Consider the following 19,758-nt stretch of genomic DNA (forward strand, 5'->3'; position numbering starts at 1 on the left):
ATGTCCATGTGGTGGAAGATCGTACTGTCCAGTCATTTACCACAAAGCCACCCTCAACCACAATACAAGGTTCAACCTCAACTAAGAATATCAGTTCCATAAGAGGGTGGACAAAGGAAGACATGCTAGGTGCAATTGTTGACATAGAGTTCAAGGGATATTCATCACATGCATCTGCAAAAAAACATGGAATTGCATCCTAAAACATACATTATTAGATTATTGGGCTCACTAATACAAAGCGTATATGGCTTGTTACTGTTATGAATGAAGAGGAGGAGGCTGAGGTGGATGTGTGGTGTAAGGAGATGGAAAAATGGGACATGTGTTAGATTTTATAAAACTCAAATCCAAAATAGCTTAAATCTGTCAGGGGAGGCAAAAACCCTTCAATGATAGGTTTCCTGGAAAATCTTGGCGAAGTGGGTTTAAAAAAAGGCATCTAGACCTTGTCTTACAAACAACGGAGGGTCTTGACAGAGATAGGGATTTAAATCTATGCCTTGCAATTGTGTCTAAGTTCTATGGCACCCTTTCCCGTGCATATGAGAAATGTTCTTATGCCCCAAATCATATCTGGAACTGTAACAAAATAGGTTTACAGGCAGGAAGGAATTGTGGCATGTGGGTAATTGCAAGAGAGGGAGCATAAATGTGCCAAAATTTTTACCTAGGAGCAGGGAGTGGATCACTATACTTTGTTGTGTCAATGCAACTGGTTTTTCAATCCCAAGTTTTTATTTATTAAAAGGAAAAACAAAAGTTAAAAACTATATACATAATTTTGAACTAGGTGCATGCATGGCTTCACATCCCCATGCATGGATGACAAAGTAACTATTTTTGGATTGTATTTTTCACTTTGTTGCACTTGTGCCAAGTGGTGTCTCGCTTGAAAATAGATACCTACTAATCTTAGATGGCCATGGAAGCCACATGGTTGTGTAGACAATCAAGGAGGCCAACCATTTGGGCATTGACCTATTAACACTGCCAGCTCATACCACTCATAGATTATAACCCTTTGATGTCAATGCGTTTAGGCCTTTCAATAACTATTTCATGGAAGAGCGAGCTTCATGGATGGCAAAGAATCCAGGGGTGGAAGTAAAAATATTTGATCTAGATCAGCTTGCAAGTGAAGCATTTAAAAGGCTTTTAACGCCTTCTAATATCAAGGCTAGATTTAGGAGGATTGGAATTTGGCCATTGAATGTTGATTCTCTTATTAAGTATACTAGTTGCAGTGAGGTATTTGTTGTGGAAGGTCAAGAAGCAGAGGACTTACATGACCAGGTTGATGCCCAAGAAGATGTCGATTGGCAGGAAGATGCTATTGTTGTTGAAGGTATGATATCCCTTTCTCAAGGGAATCTCTATGATGATGAACATGTATGTGAGACACAATTAAATAATGAACCAATTGTCAATAACATGGAGGCTTCACACCCACTGAAGAACCTACTAATTTTGCATGTGATATTTCAAATGAGGCAATTGATCATGAAAATGACAATGCCGACATATGAGTCCTCAGGTACCATGATCTTTGTGCCAATATATCATATCATACATTAAATGTGATATGATATCAAATTTCTGAAACATAAACTTAACATGAAAATATTGGAAAAACTATAACTATTCGAAGTGGCTTAAAGAAAGACCTAAAATCCAATCTTTTCTATGAACGTTGAGATTACCTAATGTACCCAAATCAATTCAAATATCTCTTTTATTGATCAAATTCTAATCTCCATGATCCCAAGGGAAACATGGAAATAAACATTCAAGTATTAAAAAACGATCTTATATGAAGCATAACCATTCATAAAAATTGAAAACATGCAAAAGCTAAAAAATTTGTTCAAGAGATTCAAATCACCATATGTTGCAACTTTCGGTATAGTTATGAATGTCTTACAAGTGGAAAAAAGTACACAAAATTATTCCTCTAATCTTAGTCCCCAAAATAACTTCCATATAAAACTAAGACTAATCGAACGCAGCAATCTAATCGAAGGCGACACATAATCACCAAAATGTTGTGATCCTTATGTCAATGTATCATATCATAGATAAAATGTGATGTAAATCAAACCTCTGAAATATCCAACTTAACATGAATATATTGAATAAATTGTAAAAATTCAATGTGATTTAACAAAGGACTTCATATCCAATCCTTTCTCAGAACTTGAGATGGCTTTAAGTACTCCAAATCAATTCCAAGATCTCTTTTGTCACTTGAATTCTAATCTCAATGATCCTAGGGGCAATATCTAACTGAACATGAATATATTGAATAAACTGTAAAAATGGAATGTGGTTTAACAAAGGACTTCATATCCAATCCTTTCTGAGAACTTGAGATGGCTTTAAGTACTCCAAGTCAATTTTGAGATCTCATTTGTCACTAGAATTCTTATCTCAATGATCCTAGGGGCCAATGCAATGATCCTAGGGGAAATATCTAACTCAACATGAATATATTGAATAAACTATAAAAATTCAATGTGGTTTAACAAAGGACTTCATATCCAATCCTTTCTGAGAACTTGAGATAGATTGAAATACTCCAAGTCAATTTCGACATCTCTTTTGTCACTCGAATTCTAATTTCAATAATCCTGGGGGCAAGTGCAGTGATCCTAGGGGAAATATAGTGATAGAAAATATTATCCACCACTCAAAAATGCAATGATTGGAATTATCCACAACACAGAAATACTAGCTGATGGATTAGTATAAACTAGAATGCATTACAACCCAATCTAGAGAAGCCAAAGTTGCTACAACTCCACCATGAGACAGCGAAATTACAACTCTAGAAGCTACAATAACCCCAAAAGCAACTATAATTATGAGAGTTGTAGTTGTAAAATATAATGTTGCAACTCAAGTATCCACATAATACCCTGGTGTTTCGACTGAATAAGAAATACTCAAGGTGTAAAGAGAGATGAAGGTAGTCATGATAGCCACGAAAAATTCAAACTAAGCCAAATAAATCCCCAATTAAACCACAAAAGGCATACATACTCCACAAAATGATTTTTTTTTCTCCAAATTACACCATAAAAGTTCCCAATTAAGCCATAGAAGCAACATATACTCCACAGAAGGCAATCCTTTTTCAAACTAAGCTACAAAATTTCCAATTAAGCAATAGAAGACACAAATACTCCACAGAAGGCAATTTTTTTTCAAACTAAGCCACAAAAATTCCCAATTAAGCCACAGAAGCCACAAATACTCCAGAGAAGACAATTTCTTTTCAAACTAAGCCACAAAAATTTCCAATTAAGCCATAAATACTCAACATAAGGCAATTTTTTTCAAACTAAATTACATAAAATCCCAACTAAGCCACAGAAGCCACAAATACTCCACAAAAGGAATTTTTTTTTTTTAAACTAAGCCATAGAAATTTCCAATTAAGCAACAGAGGCAACAAATACTCAACAAAAGGTAATTTTTTTCAAACTAATCCACAAAAATTCCCAATTAAGCCACATAAGCCAATTAAGCCACATAAACCACAAATATTTTTTAATATAAAAATTATATTTTTATATTAAATAAAAATATATATTTTGAATATAAATCAATTATAATTAAATACAATATCAAGTCAAAATAATTGGTTCTAAATGTCAATCAAATCAAACCTTAGTTATATGATTAATCCAAAAGACTTACTTATACAATATAGATCACAAAAATCTTAGATCTAACCAAATATATTTTACTTTAAACTCAAAACTTATATATATTTAACGGGAATAAATACATTCTACCTTGAAGTATTGGACCAAAAAAACATTTGCCATGCTACTGGATAAGCATTCATTATTCTACCTTGTTATCTTTCCTCCGATTCTTTAGCATCGCGTTTCACATTGATCGTATTTTTTATTCATCGAATTATTCACGCGTTTGGTTTTGTCATACACTCAGTACATTAAAAAGATAAAATAAAACATTGGTCAACATGTTCTTGCATTAGTCAAGACTGCAAAGAAAACCAATCATCTTTTAATAAAAGAGGAAGTATCTTGGATAAACATTGATTATGCTACCTTTTTATCTTTCCTCCGACTTTAGCATCGCGTTTCAGATTGATCGTATTTTTTATTCGCCGAATTATTCACGCGGTTTAAATTGTCTTACACTCATAATTCAAAACAAACTCCAAATTCTCGCTGTCTGTATGATTGCATATTTTTGCATTAGTCAACACTGCAAAGAAAATAAATGTATCGAGAAAACGCTTTTCGCGTAATTATAATCATTTTAAACAAATTATAAAAGGATAATAGTATGACATTTAATATCGCTTTATTTCACGCGGTTTAATTGTCTTAAACTCGTAATTATATATATATTCCTTCAATTTGTGTTATTGTTGTTGTAATATCTCTAAAAATTGATTGATGAAAATACAACAAAACTAAAATCATTTTATAACCTACCATCTTAAGATTAAAAGAAATATTTCTTATCATATTTTCTTCATTAAAGCAAGACTTTTCCTATTTAAAGCATGGTTATGACAAAGTATCTTAGATAGAAGAAGTAGTTAAATAACAAGGAAGTAAAGAAGTTTCTTAACATTAGCTCTAATTCTAGTCCAACCATAATTCTAGTCCAACCACCACATTTTTGCTCAAAAGGGAATAACATAAAGATGCCCAATCTTGGCAAGACCGTTGGGGAATAAAATGAAACTAAGATATTATGAGGTGATAAACTCCAATCTCAAGAATCAAAATAATCTCTCCCTTAACTAATGTTAAAAATAAAATGAACATTGCTAAAATAAGAAAAAAATCTCATGAGCATCATAGTGAAAGTGAGTGTTGGTCAATTCATTCCAAAGCACCATGGGATGAACAAGTTTGTTACCTAGAGTTGAAGATATAAAAACACATTCTCTTATGTTTTCCATATTATAGCCACATGCCATTAAATTTTCAAAAATATGTGTGACAATAGCTACCTTCTAATCTTTTAAGTAAACAAAATTATGGTGATCTTAGAATTCTTTTGTTAATGATTTTTAAGCATAAAAATAAAATGCTAAAGAATTCTAAGCCATAGCTTATGTTTTTAAATTCTAATAAACCATATCTCTCTCATGCATACTTTATATAGTTAGTAATTAAATTTAGATATAAAATTCTAAAATATTATTATTGCAAATATGAATTATCATTATTTTAAATTTTAAATATGATATGTATATTATTTTGTTCAAAAAATTGTAAACTTATTAATAAAAATAAAGTTACAACATAACAAAGGTTTTAAATTTAGATTTCCAATTTTTTTTTTTCAATTTTTTTATTGTAAAATTTTAGTTAATTTTTAATGTTACCTTTTCTAATCTAAATTCACAACACCATCCTTATAATTATTATATATTTTTTAAATTGAATATATACCAAATAAAATAAAAATAGTGAAATATTTTATTGTAAACTTTAAATCTTTGTATGATTATTAAACTAAATTTAAATATAAAATTCGTTATAATGGAAATTTGTTTATTTTATGATATGCATATAATTTTCAATAATCTCATGAATGTAAGAAATCGCATTAAAAATGTAATAAGGCTTTTATAATTTGATTTATAAAAATTTTAGATATTAAAATTATGGAATTATTTATATAAAATAAACATTTGTTTTCATGTAAATTTAGATTTGTAACAAAATTTTCAAGCTTTGTTTAGTTATCTTGATTCAAGATTCATAAATAAAAGGATAGTTACATATATTATAATAAATTTAATGTAATCCTCTGGCCACCACACAAATCTCCAAGCCTTGATTGGTCCCTTTGTATTTTTAATTCGAACCACAGAGTTTACGCATGGACTATGGACTATGTTGTGTTTAGTAGTTGAGACTCTATTCCCCTTTCACATCTCTTGACCTTGGATCTTGAAATTGTAAGAGTATAAGGAGTAATCAATTTGGTTTTTGGGAATGAATGCAATTGAGAATGGATACATTTGATGCCAGTAAAAAAATAGAGACATGCACCCCTTCACTTTGATGCCTAGTGGGAGTTGGATGCATGAGACCTTATATTCTATTAATTTTTGCAATGGGATCAATACCCAAGATCACTAAGGCTCTGTCAAAATTTTCTCAATGAACCCTTGCTCATGATTCATTTCCACCTACACCTCTCTGATAAAGCCTCAACACATGAATTTTGATAGGGGAACAAAACTGAAGGAAAGATCAATTCTGACAGGGACAAAAAAAACCTAGAAAATGTCAAATTCTATGTAAAAAAATGATTACAGAGGAATTTTAGAGTGGGCTCTCTCCTTGACTACTTTATCCCAAAGAGCTCTCTCTAGAGTAACTTTGCTACATATATATAAAGATAAAGACTGTCTAAAATATTTGATAACATAATAGAAACTATTTGGACATCTATCCATTTATAGGAAACTACCTAACAACTCAGTGGGTGTTGAATAAATTAACAAAGGTCTGATTGTCCCAAAAACTAGCTCACCAAAACAACCTTCAACTAATCAAAACTACCTAACACCTATAAGACCTAGATTTATCCAGAATCATGACACATGTACATATCTTAAAAAGCAATTAGTTCTTATTTATACAAATTTACAATTAGTGGAAAATTGTTTCCCATTTGGAAAATTCAAGACCTTCTTGGTTTCTAAATCAAAATGTGTTACCCAAGGATGATGTTGTTGCATCACATTTTTCAAATCCGTCAAAGAGCATCATGTCAAAAAAACATTGAATTTGATTAAACATATATCTTTGAGTCTTATTTTAGGTCACGCCTTTTGAATTGGGAGGTTTTAAGTTACCAAAAGGTATAAGCTAAGAGAATGAGGGATCAAACCATTAACTTTGTCCCTCTTGTATAGTTTATATTTCCTTAGTAATCTAATCTGCTAGATTTCTCCCTATATGTATTTCGGACCATCACTTACAATACTAAGTCTTCCTCCAAGAGGAGGTGTGAAATCCTCCCGTACAAAAATACTTTACCCTCTTCCTTTTAACTTCAAAGATTTAAAGGGTGAAAAATTTCCTCATTCTCTAGTAAATCTATACACATATAATGATAAATTTAATAGATGAAAATAGTTATCACTAACTTATTTAATAATAACCAACTTCAGTGTCTTAGATACTTCTTGTAATCAATTTCATTCTTAAAAAATAACCAAACAAAATATACTTAAAACTTGTGATTTTTCTAATACAAGTCATTATAAAGATTATACCTCACCAACTTTTCATTTCAATATCTCTTGCTAATGACTTTATCTACCTTTATGGATGAAATTGATTTTTATTCTTGCCTCTCATGCATCTTAATCTACTTTTCTCATACTTCCCATAAATAATATCAAAACGTAACCATGGAAAAAACAAACAAGATTTAAATATTGACTTTTGGGTGGCATAATGTACTCGTCTATTATAACTCAAGTTGTATATAAAATGATTATTCGCATTATTCATAAAATGCTTCCAATTATAACTTTTCAACAACTACATTAAAATTATATTTACCACTTCTATATGCTCCTGTATTATATTTACCACTTCTATATGCTCATGTATCTATGGATAGAAATCAATGCTTCCAATTATAACTTTTCAACAACAAGATTAAAATTGTATTCACCACTTCTATATTGCCACGAATCTAGGAATGGAAAACTATAAACTGCTTCATTTTCACACCCATTCTTTCCCAAGACCTTGTTCCAAATGTGCCTAAAACTATGGAATTTCAATCCTATATAATCAATGTAAGAAATCTAAGATTATTTGGTGGCTTTGTAGCTTTTAATTCATGGTCTTTTTTATAGCTTAAAACCATAATAATAATAATAATAATAATAATGTATTATTTTTAAATTTTTGTAAAAATAGAATAATTCAGGATTTTTAAATTATAAAAAAACAACAAAACAATACATAATCGATATAATTTAATTAAAAGAAATATCTTAAAATTGTAAAAGAAAAACAAAATAATATATAATCGATACAATTTAACTATAATACTTAACAGGCAAAGACTGATAACAGATCTTTTTAAAATCTACAAATCCTCAAATGGTTGTTGGCACTCCTGGAACAAAATCCGTAAATACTATCCCATGGTTTTCTTATGGACCACTGGAACTTGCTGTCAATTTTTTCTATGATTAGATTTACTAGTAATACACCATACAGCTGCACATAAACATAGAAGCTTGCTTTATTACAGACTTAGAAACATGCCACGTTATTACTAGTATTACACAATAAAGTTGCATATGAATTTAGAAACTTCCTCTTCCATCTTTGGATGATGGGCAACCCTCTATAAGCTTTCTATTATTTTGCAAGTGTGTCGGAATTCTTAAAATAGGAGCTTATTGTAGGATTATCGTTTCAATTAATCATCTAATTTTAATAAGTATATTTCATTCCATATTGTTATCGTTGTGTTCGGGGAGATTGAGAAACGTTAATTTTGCAATGTAAGTTAACATGGTATGAAGCAGTTATTTTTTAAATGGATTAAGTGGGAATTTCAAAAGTGTGGTGAAAAAATGTAGAAATTTTAAGATGTTAAAGTTTAAAAATGTGGATTCATTCATTATTGTAATGTCTATTTTCTATCATGTAAATATTAAAAAAAATATTGAAAACAAGTAATGCTTCCATGACTTTCAATTTATCCTAAATTATCATTGTGAGTTCTCAAGAATCAATCTAAAAATTATGGTTTCTTATATATAATTTATCGTTTCAATTAATCATCTAATTCTAATAAGCATATTCCATTCCAGACATACACTGATGATAACATTTTAAAGTCGAAGATAAAAAATCTGTAAACGAGCACACCTAGAAAATGTATTAGATATTAAAACAAGCATAAATCTCACCCTGATATGAAGAATCGATCCGAAAGGGAAATCTCACAAAGTTTAAAGGGTTTGAAGATGTCTGAAAAGGCTTAAAAAGTCAGGAAATGGAAACATCACAAGGTTAAAGGGTATGAAGAGCTCTTAAAAGCATTAATCGATCTGGAAATGGAGTTTCTACGCATACGCTTCGGACAGCGACGATTCAAATGGGAAGATCAAAATTTGTGCAAATAATTACGATGTTAATATATGACTGCAAAGTTTGTAGTATACACAATCAAACTGTAGAACATAAAAACTCCTCAATGCAAATGTATTAAATATAAAATCTCTCACGAGCTTAATGGATCTTGAAATGTAGCTTATGCGTAGAGAAATTGAGGGTTTATGGAACTGGAAATAATATTTCTGTACACTCAAAGTGAGGCAAAATAGCTTTGAGGTTTAATGGATCTGGAAATGAATTTTCCATTTTTTTTGCTTTTACACTGTATATAAATACGTTAGGAAAAAAATTAAGCTTCCACGTTCTTTCGGAGCCAAATATTTTGTTCTTTGCAGTTAAATTTATTGACCACTATATATTTGCCTATTTAGAACCATGAACAGCACTGCACCAAAACTAGCCAAGATTTGAGCGTTCATGTCCTCCTTACAGAAAACTGCGAAAATAGCATAAAGCTCATCTCTTCCCTATAATATGATGCCATAGGATAGATGCTCTGTGAAACTCAGGTCATTATCATACATCTATTATGGGTTTCATATCTCTTTACCATATTTTAAGGTGTAGTCTGTACTGATGCTATTCCAGTACTGCTACAAGCTGACTTGGCCTGGCATACATCATTTGAACGGGAAGTAGCGGAAGGAGAATGAAAGGATGCTATGGGTGGCAAAACAACATAAATAGCCAATGGCCTTGAAGAAGGAAGCATCATTAACTGTTCACTGTGATTTATGAGAACTTGCAACGCTTCTCTGATTGTAGGACGCAGCTGTGGATCCGGATGTGAGCAAGAAAGTCCCAAAATCAATGCTCGTTTCATCTGCTCTTCCTCAAAATCTCCACCCAATCTTGGATCCGCAGCCTCCATAACTCTTCCCAGCCCATAAAGATCCCAGATCCAGTCCACCAAATTTCCCTCTGATAATGGCGGATTTCTCTCCACAACCGGCCTGCCACTGGCCACCTCCAACACAACGACCCCGAAACTGTAAACATCGGATTCTGCAGTGGCCCTTCCTGTGTAACCACACTCGGGCGCCCAGTAGCCAGGCGTCCCTGCCATCTTGGTGGTGACAGCGGGAGATGTCTTGTCATGTTCAATGAGTCGCGCGAGTCCGAAGTCACCCAGACGGGCATTGAAGTCCCCATCTAGCATAACGTTGCTGGGCTTAACGTCCCGGTGAACGATCCTCTGCTCCCATTCTTCGTGAAGATACGACAAAGCTGAAGCCAAGCCACATAAGATTCGGTGCCTACGGGCCCATGTCAGGGGGGCCTGATTCTGATGTTTGTCCCCTGGCTGTGCGAAGAGGAGCTTGTCGAGGCTCCCGTTTGGCATATAGTCATAGACGAGCAGCAGCTCGTCGCTATCTTGGCACCAGCCCTGGAGCTGCACCAAGTTCCTGTGGCGAAGTCGACCTATGGTACTGATCTCCGACATGAATTCCCTTTCTCCCTGTCTCGACACTGCGGAGATTCTCTTCACCGCGACAAGTGCCGCGGCTCCGTCTCGACCTTCAAGAGTTCCCTTGTAAACGCTCCCAAAGCCGCCGGTTCCGAGCAGTTCCGTCTCGCTAAAGTTCTTTGTCGCCCCACACAATCGTTCGTAGGAGAACCCATGAGGGCCATATGGTGAGCCTGCAGAGTGACCCTGCATAATCGCTAGACTTCCGCTTAGCCCCTGGTCTGAGATCGGTCCGGTACCTCTTCTCCTCTTCGTAGTTCTAGCGACGAACCATGCTGACAATCCTGCCAGCACGAGCCCGACGGTTATAGAACCAACAAGGAGGCTGACCTTGAGTCCCCTGCTTATCGAATCTTGCTTCGAAGTCTGTTCTGGGTGCATATTCAAAGACGATTCGGGCAGGCTAACGGAACTGAAATTCCAGTCCAAAATACGCTGAATCTGGAAAGAATTCCCCGTTGCAGCCGAGAATCCCAGGTACGTGTTGAAATCATAATTTCAACGCTGCCTACGTACGCAGGCCAAAACCACCGAACGAAAGCATAAAACCGCCAAGGGATATCGCACCGCTATCAAACGAAAAGCAGTTTCCGTATATCGACCTCCGATGCGTTTTGGTGCAGGCACGTGACTCTCGCCTGACGTAAGCAACTCTGACATATCGGGTGGTAAAGCTCAGCAGTTAAGTGCCTTCCGATATCAACCTCCGCCATCCGATCTGGTTGCGTGTTCTCCACCGTCGATCTCCGAAGTTGTAGCCCGTCCACGTCAAGTCAGAATTTTTGCGTGGAGTGAGGACAAAGCTTGGTTGACTGCCATCCTGTCTGCGATGGAAGAATTAATGGTCTTTAATGGTTGGTCGTAAGTTTTGGTGAGGCCCGTCTTAAATGGTTATGGGTACATACACTATATGTGTCATATTTTTTAAATGAACGTTGACCATATGAAATTTAAAAGGCCCACGGTAGTTGAATGCATTGTATTGATTTTTTTTAATATAATGAGCCAAATATATATGTGGGTTGTAATATGTGTTGACATTTTTTTTATGAGAGCGCGCGGGAGCTGAAGTGAGTTGAAGTATGCACAGCAGTGCATGAAGTAGCGCTCGGTGTGTTGTAAATTTTTTAAGTGTTGGCTATTGTAAAAACGATGGAGGTAGCATAGTGCACAGCAGTGCGTAGTAAAGCAAGGAGGAAATGAATGCACAGTAGTGCTATCCGCAAAGATCAAAGGTGCAGCAGCGAAAGAGCAGGGAGAGCTCAGAATGAAGACCAGCACATGAAGCAGGTGAAGACATTGCACGGTAGTGCATAGATTTTTTTATGTATTGGATTTGCATGGAAATGCAAAAGAAAAGAGTGCTCAAGCATTCTTGAAATTATGAATGTAATTTACTGCATATGTGTAAAATATTTTTACAGCAGTATGTGTAAAAATAGTTTTACAGCAGTAATGTAAAAATGGGTTTTACAGCAGTAAACCCAGCACAGTGAACTCTCAGGTGGAGAGAAAAGACAGAGCTTTTGTTTTTGCTGAATGCAAGTTTTTTTTGAAAGATCCCTCTGAGTGAAAGAGGATGAATGTGTATCAGTGTTTTTGTTTTAATGAATTGAAATGATTTTATGGCTGTGTAATACTCTGTTTTGAGTTAATTTTTTTTAGAAAGAGGTTCTCTGCAAATGATCCTGGAACAGTAGAAACAGAGCATTGCCTCTGTGGTATTTGCTTGAATGGTTTTTGGTATTTTTCCCCATTAAAAATAACCAACAGTGGTATCAGAGCTAGTCCAGGCTCTTTGAAGGCTCAAAGATGCTGAAGGAAGGACTCTTGTTGCAGCAGTGAAGGCTCTCCAGCAGTGTGAAGTTTCAGCCAAAGGGTTTCAGGTATTTCTCAAGTTTTTGTGTTACTGTTGAAGGAACAGTCAGTGATTTAAAAGAAAACACAGTCAAGTATTTAAAGCCTAGATAAGAATGGCAAGGTCAAAGAAGAAAGCCTCCAGGCCTGTTAAAAATGTGTCTCCCTCCTGTACTAAACTAGAAGGCAATCCATTAGAATACATTCTATTTGAAACCCCAAAGTTTGATGGAAACTTTGATGTATGGGAAATAATGATGAGGGCTTTCCTAATGTCTGAGGGGATTGAAGTCTGGGAGTCAGTGATTGATGACAACAAGATGGATAAAGAATCCATGGAGTATGATGCACAAGCAGCAAAACTAATCTTGGATGGACTCCCTGATTCTGTGAAGAGGAATCTAGGAAAATACACATCAGCAAAGGATATTTGGGACAGACTGCATGACCTTCATGCAAAGGGAGCACTGACCATGACAATGAGTCAAGAAGAACCCATCATAGAAGCTGAGAATGAAAATCTTGACCTCATCAAGCTTCAAGTAAAGGAAAGGGATGAAGAGCTTGCCAAGCTTAAGAAGGAGCTTGACCAATGCAAGAAGAAACATCATGAAGAAGTCATATCCATGACAAATCAGCTGAATGAAGCAAAGAAGCAGGCAGATGTCTTGACAAGTCAACTTGAACAAAGACACAAGAGAGTGAACAAACTTATGGAAGAGATTGGACAGTACAAGGTAGAGGTCTCCTCCCTTAAGTCCGAACTACAAGAAGCCAGGAAGCAGGCACAAGGAGCTGAAAAGAAAATGAAGAGCAGTCAAGCAAAAGATGAAGAAATCTCCAAAATGAAGACAGATATTATCTCCTTCAAAATAGTAGCAGCTGAAGCTACTCGTAGTAAGGAAGAAACTGAGGGACAACTAGCAAAGAAAAATAATGTATGTGAAAAGTTGGAAGAAGAGATTGTCCTCCTCAGGAAGAAGGTTGAAGGGATGAACAAGATCATGAAGAGCTCTCAAGCTTTGGATGACATGCTCAGTTATCACAGATCCCCATTTGATAAATCAGGACTTGGGTATGTAGGTGAACCCTCAAACAAGGATGAGGATGATTTAAGCAAAGGAGATGTGAAGAAGCGAGAAAGAGATGGTGATGCTCCTAGTTCCAGCAAAGGCAAGGAGAAAAATGAAGGCAGCAATAGAAGAAATCCTGCTCCAAGAAGAAAACCAGCTCCAAGAAGAAATGTAGCTGATGTCAAAGAGGCAAGAGGCAATGGTGATCATCAAAGGATCTCAAGGCAGCAAGGCTTCAGAAGTACATCAAGGAAACCTCCATCTCCCAGGTACCAAAGTTCATTTTATGGTTATTGTTACTCTTGTTCAAACTTTGGTCATATGGCAAGAGACTGTAGAGCATTTCATGGAGATAGATGTTGTGGTCCCCGACAATCTCCAAGAAATAATTTCACAAGAAGAAATCATGAATTCTTATTCATGAATAAAGTTGAATGCTTCAAGTGTCATAACATCGGGCATATGGCACGTGACTGTAACTTTACATGGGTTCTTACACAAGCTAGACCCATGCAAAAGAAGAAAGTTACACAAGTATGGAGAAGGAAGGTAATACAATCTGAAAACCCCTTGAACTCCCCAGTGGATCTAAATTTGTTTTGAGAAGAGTCTGCCAAAAAAAGACAAGCACACATTAAAGGGGAGCTTGTAATTTTTTTTATTTGCTGAACTGTATTAATAGTCATTTGTTGATGGAGGATGTATTGCAGCGCAGCAGTTGCAAATGAAATTTTTGTTAATCCCTCTGAAAGGTAATATGCAGCAGTGATGAAATCAGCAATGTTTTTGCTTTGTTTTTATGCAATATGCACAGAAATGCATAAAGAAGAAAAGATGACAGCGCTGAAATGTAAAGAGCAGCAGCGAGATAAGAGAAAAATGCAGAGCATGGAGACCCTCACAGCAGTGGGAAGACAAAATACAAAACAGCAGTTTGGATTTTTTTTGGAGCACATGGATTAGAATGAACAATAGTTTAAATTTTTTTTTGTGGTGCACATGCATTGAAATGCATAGCAATGAACTTTTATGTAAAGTGAGAGAATACACTCACAGCAGAATGAGTGTAATGCACAGCAGATGAAATTTTTTGTATTGGGAATGAAAATGCAAAGCAATGAGAAGAAGGCAAAACGCAGTAGAACGTAAATGCCCAGTGGCTGAGAATGCAATGAATTTCTTTCACACAGCAGTGAAAAATGTAATATTTTTTGTATGCAATGCAACATGCAAAGAAATGCATAAAGAAAAACAGGGACAACAGATTTTTAATGCACACTGGATGTATAAGAACATGTGTGGCAGCAGAAAGCCAAAGGAATTGCACAGTAGTGTATTGTGTAAAAAAAATGAAGACTAAGATTGTGTGAAGCAAGGCTGCATAAGAAAAGGCAGCAGCCTGTGATATTTTTTGTGGAGAATGAAGTGCCAAGAGTATGGGCACAGCAGTATGATGAAACAAAAGGCAGCGACAGTGCAAATTGCAGAGGCAACGCAGCAGCAAATAAAACCCAGGGATGACAGTCTATGGTTATGGGTATGGACAGCAGTGTATATGAAAAATGCAGCAGCAAGAAGTTTTCAACAACAGCACATGCAAAAGAAATTTTCCTTACAGCAGTAAAGGTAAATGTAATGAATTTGTTGTTCATTGAATTGAAATGCAATATATGCAACAACAGTGAATGCTTACACACAGCAGTGTAAATTTGTAAATTGGGACAACGTAATTGTTCCAAGAAAGACTGAGTATTTTGTCTTTGAAAAGTACAGAAGCAGTGCAAGTGTAGACACAGCAGTGTGGGGTAGACACAGTAAAGAAGATGGCACAACAGTGTAGCAGAGAACATGCAGCAGCATAAAAGAACATTGTAATGAGTTTGCACACACAGCAGTGCAATGATTGTTTGTTTTGGAACTGCATTTGAAGCAGTCAATTGGTGAAACCCTCTGTTAAAGAGGAAGGTGCTTTTCAGCACATTGTCATTAGTGAATCCCTCAGTCAAGAGGAAGATGTTTTTTTTTGGCATACATTTGGTGAATCCCTCTATCAAGAGGATGATGCTTTTCAGCATAGTCACAGGTGAATCCCTCTGTCATGAGGAAGGTGCTCTTCAGCACATTGTTATGGTGAATCCCTCTGTCATGAGGAAGGTGCTCTTAAGCACAGTTTCAGGTTAATCCCTCTATTAAGAGGAAGACAACTTTGATTGTTTGTGGAACTGCATCAGAAGCAGTTGGTGAATCCCTCCATGTGAGGAAGTGAATCCCTCCATGTGAGGAAGATATTCTTATAACAGCAGTTGGTGAATCCCTCCATGTGAGGAAGTGTTTGGGTATGTTTGAACGCCCAGCAGTTGAAATTAAAGGGGAGTGTTGAAATCATAATTTCAACGCTGCCTACGTACGCAAGCCAAAACCACCGAACGAAAGCATAAAACCGCCAAGGGATATCGCACCGCTATCAAACGAAAAGCAGTTTCCGTATATCGACCTCCGATGCGTTTTGGTGCAGGCACGTGGCTCTCGCCTGACGTAAGCAACTCTGACATATCGGGTGGTAAAGCTCAGCAGTTAAGTGCCTTCCGATATCAACCTCCGCCGTCCGATCTGGTTGCGTGTTCTCCACCGTCGATCTCCGAAGTTGCAGCCCGTCCACGTCAAGTCAGAATTTTTGCGTGGAGTGAGGACAAAGCTTGGTTGACTGCCGTCCTGTCTGCGATGGAAGAATTAATGGTCTTTAATGGTTGGTCGTAAGTTTTGGTGAGGCCCGTCTTAAATGGTTATGGGTACATACACTATATGTGTCATATTTTTAAATGAACGTTGACCATATGAAATTTAAAAGGCCCACGGTAGTTGAATGCATCGTATTGATTTTTTTTAATATAATGAGCCAAATATATATGTGGGTTGTAATATGTGTTGAATTTTTTTATGAGAGCGCGCGGGAGCTGAAGTGAGTTGAAGTATGCACAGCAGTGCATGAAGTAGCGCTCGGTGTGTTGTAAATTTTTTAAGTGTTGGCTATTGTAAAAATGATGGAGGTAGCATAGTGCACAGCAGTGCGTAGTAAAGCAAGGAGGAAATGAATGCACAGTAGTGCTATCCGCAAAGATCAAAGGTGCAGCAGCGAAAGAGCAGGGAGAGCTCAGAATGAAGACCACCATGTGAAGCAGGGGAAGATATTGCACAGCAGTGCATAGATCTTTTTATGTATTGGATTTGCATGGAAATGCAAAAGAAAAGAGTGCTCAAGCATTCTTGAAATTATGAATGTAATTTACTGCATATGTGTAAAATATTTTTACAGCAGTATGTGTAAAAATAGTTTTCAGCAGTAATGTAAAAATGGGTTTTACAGCAGTAAACCCAGCACAGTGAACTCTCAGGTGGACAGAAAAGACAGAGCTTTTGTTTTTGCTGAATGCAAGTTTTTTTTGAAAGATCGCTCTGAGTGAAAGAGGATGAATGTGTATCAGTGTTTTTGTTTTAATGAATTGAAATGATTTTATGGCTGTGTAATACTCTGTTTTGAGTTAATTTTTTTTAGAAAGAGGTTCTCTGCAAATGATCCTGGAACAGTAGAAACAGAGCATTGACTCTGTGGTATTTGCTTGAATGGTTTTTGGTATTTTTCCCCATTAAAAATAACCAACAGTACGCTGATCGCGGAACCGTGCTTGATAGCTCGATTTTGTGGTTCAATATGATCGAGTACGGAATTGGTCGATCTGCATAGGCGGCATATATTTGCAGGGTTTTGCTCCAGCCATCATAATGCACTCGAACCCTTATCGGCCGCCCCGATTTGATGTAAATGCCGTTTAGACCGAGATCGGCGGTCGCGTTGGATATTCTGCCGGTGGTGTCTATGCCGACATGGTTGTCGTTGGGATCTCCTTCGTTCTTGATGGTGTCGAATTCGATGGCTAGCTGATTCCTTGTGTTTCCGTCGGTGGATGGATCGAACAAGCCCAGAGATTCCCCGGAGCTGTCTGGGAGAAAGGATCCGTTGTTGGGAACAATGATGAAGGCCAGACCGTCGCCATTGAAATTCGTCAGCCCATCAGGGAGGGTGACGCTTTTAACCAATATGGTGAAGGTGGTAGTAAATGTCGCCGGCCAGACCGTGATGGGTTCACGGTAAATAACCCTTCCGATGCTGTTATACATGGCAGAATACTCATGGGAAGCACCGGATGTAGTGTTCGGCGATGGAGTGAGATCGATGTAACCGCTTGAAGAATTATACGAAGCATTTCCCATGTATATCAACCGATTGCTGTTGTCGTTGCAGAATGATGGGAAAGAGAAACCTGAGGTAGCATTTCCATGGGACTGTGCAACGGACACAGCCAGAATTGGAAACAGAAGAGCCACAGCACAGAGCTCCTCCTTTGAACCCAACATGATAATTACACCAAATAATGAAACAACAGTCGAGCAGAGAGACTGGTTATTTGTTACCAATGACGAGAGACATTCATGGCCATCAATTAAAGCACAGAAAATGAAAGCGCCACAAATTCAAACAAACAAGCATGGCTAGAGCCAAGGGAGACTTTGTCTTAACCTATAGAATTTCGTTGGGGGAGGGCTATGATAATGATATTTCTTTCATAGCGTTCTTACCGATGTTAGCGAATACTCTCACCTATTAATTAGCTAATAATCTTTCCTATTAAAAGGGCCGCAGCCATAGTGCCGTCACCATTGTGGAATCGCGAGCCTCCACATCTACCGCCATATCTAGAACGGTCGTTTACCATAGCCCTCATTGCCGTGATTTTCTCAGCCATCCGAGCAACTGTAGCTGAGCTCGTTTGAACACACAATATATAGAAGCAAAGGAGCAGACAATAGATAGTTTAGTAAAGGACATGTTTGTAAGCCTGGACCTGCGGCTGAGCGAATACTAAACTCAGCCTTTCGGCTGAAAGCAAGGTGCACATGGTAGACTTTAAAGGGTTTTATTAAAAATAGTCAACGCATGACATGTCTGTGATCATGTTGCTTCAAAACAATTCGCTTGGAATAATTTTTATTTAGTTGTGGAAAGACATTTTTGAAGTGTTATATTAATTATTATCATTCAAACAAGTCGACTAAGAAAGAGAAGTTAAAACAATAAAAAACGGTAAGAAAATATATTTGAAATAAAGAAAGGAAATAATGTTTGAAAAAAAAAAGGATAAGAAGAAAAATGGTATATTGATTAAAAAAGAGAAGTTAAAATAATAAAAAATGGTAAGAAAATATATAAAAAATAAAGAAAAGAAACAATGTTGGGAGAAAAAAAAGAGATAAAGGAGAAAATATGTTTTTTAAGATTTTTTTGTTTTATTTTTTATTTTTTAATTATATTTGTAAGGTGATTTTCACATGATGATTATCGATTTTTTAATTTTTATTGTGTATGTATTTTTGCTTTTAAGGCACAGATTATGAGTTTTGGATTATTGAAATATGAAGCATATTATGAATGCATGAGTTATGAGATATTGTATTGTATGGGTCTAAAGAAACCCCAAATCAAGTAGCTTATAAGATCATGACACAAGATCATAGGGATCAACTTATGGCTAATATCAACACGACATTACAATTGCTACTAGAACTCCATAATTGAAGAAACTCAATATTTTCATATTGTATAATTGAAGACATTATGGAAGGGCTTGTTGAAGCAAAAGACTTAATAGAAACTTGGATAATAAATTTGTCATAAGTAAATCTAGTTGAAGTAATTGCAAAAGAAAATAGTGATTCTGTACAACATGCGGTGCATGAACATGGTAATAGAAGTGAATGTTAGTGTACAAATACAACATGTGAGAAGAACCTATTAGTGAATGTTGAGATTGCTTATGAAGCTAAGTCATTTTTCTTTAAAAGTAGATTGTAATGCCTAATTATAATGAATATGAATTTGGTTATGAAAAAACCACCATAACTACATGAGAATATGAAACAAGAAAGATAAAGACAACCATCAATGATGTTGAAATTATTGCACTAGTGAAGAGAAGGTGAAACAAAGCACATGATTTTTTTTTATCCTACAAGAATTGACAGAAAAGTTCAATTAGCAGCACTTGAGGTACAAGTAGACGCAGAAATGAAATAAATAAATAAAAACAAGGCAAGACAACCAAAGTAACACTAAAGCTACAAAACAAGAAAAGACAATTAGAGC

The 19,758-nt window shown here is 36.0% G+C and overlaps 1 pseudogene; it reads right to left on the reverse strand.

The window, feature by feature from the left end:
• Positions 1-9,717: 9,717 nt before the first annotated feature.
• Positions 9,718-18,096, reverse strand: LOC149231631 (putative L-type lectin-domain containing receptor kinase S.5; annotated as a pseudogene).
• Positions 18,097-19,758: the final 1,662 nt, after the last annotated feature.

This window comes from Pinus tabuliformis, chromosome J (assembly GCF_031772625.1).
Source record: "Pinus tabuliformis cultivar Carrire ecotype Pingquan chromosome J, CPIR1, whole genome shotgun sequence".
In the NCBI taxonomy this organism is placed as follows: domain Eukaryota; kingdom Viridiplantae; phylum Streptophyta; class Pinopsida; order Pinales; family Pinaceae; genus Pinus; species Pinus tabuliformis.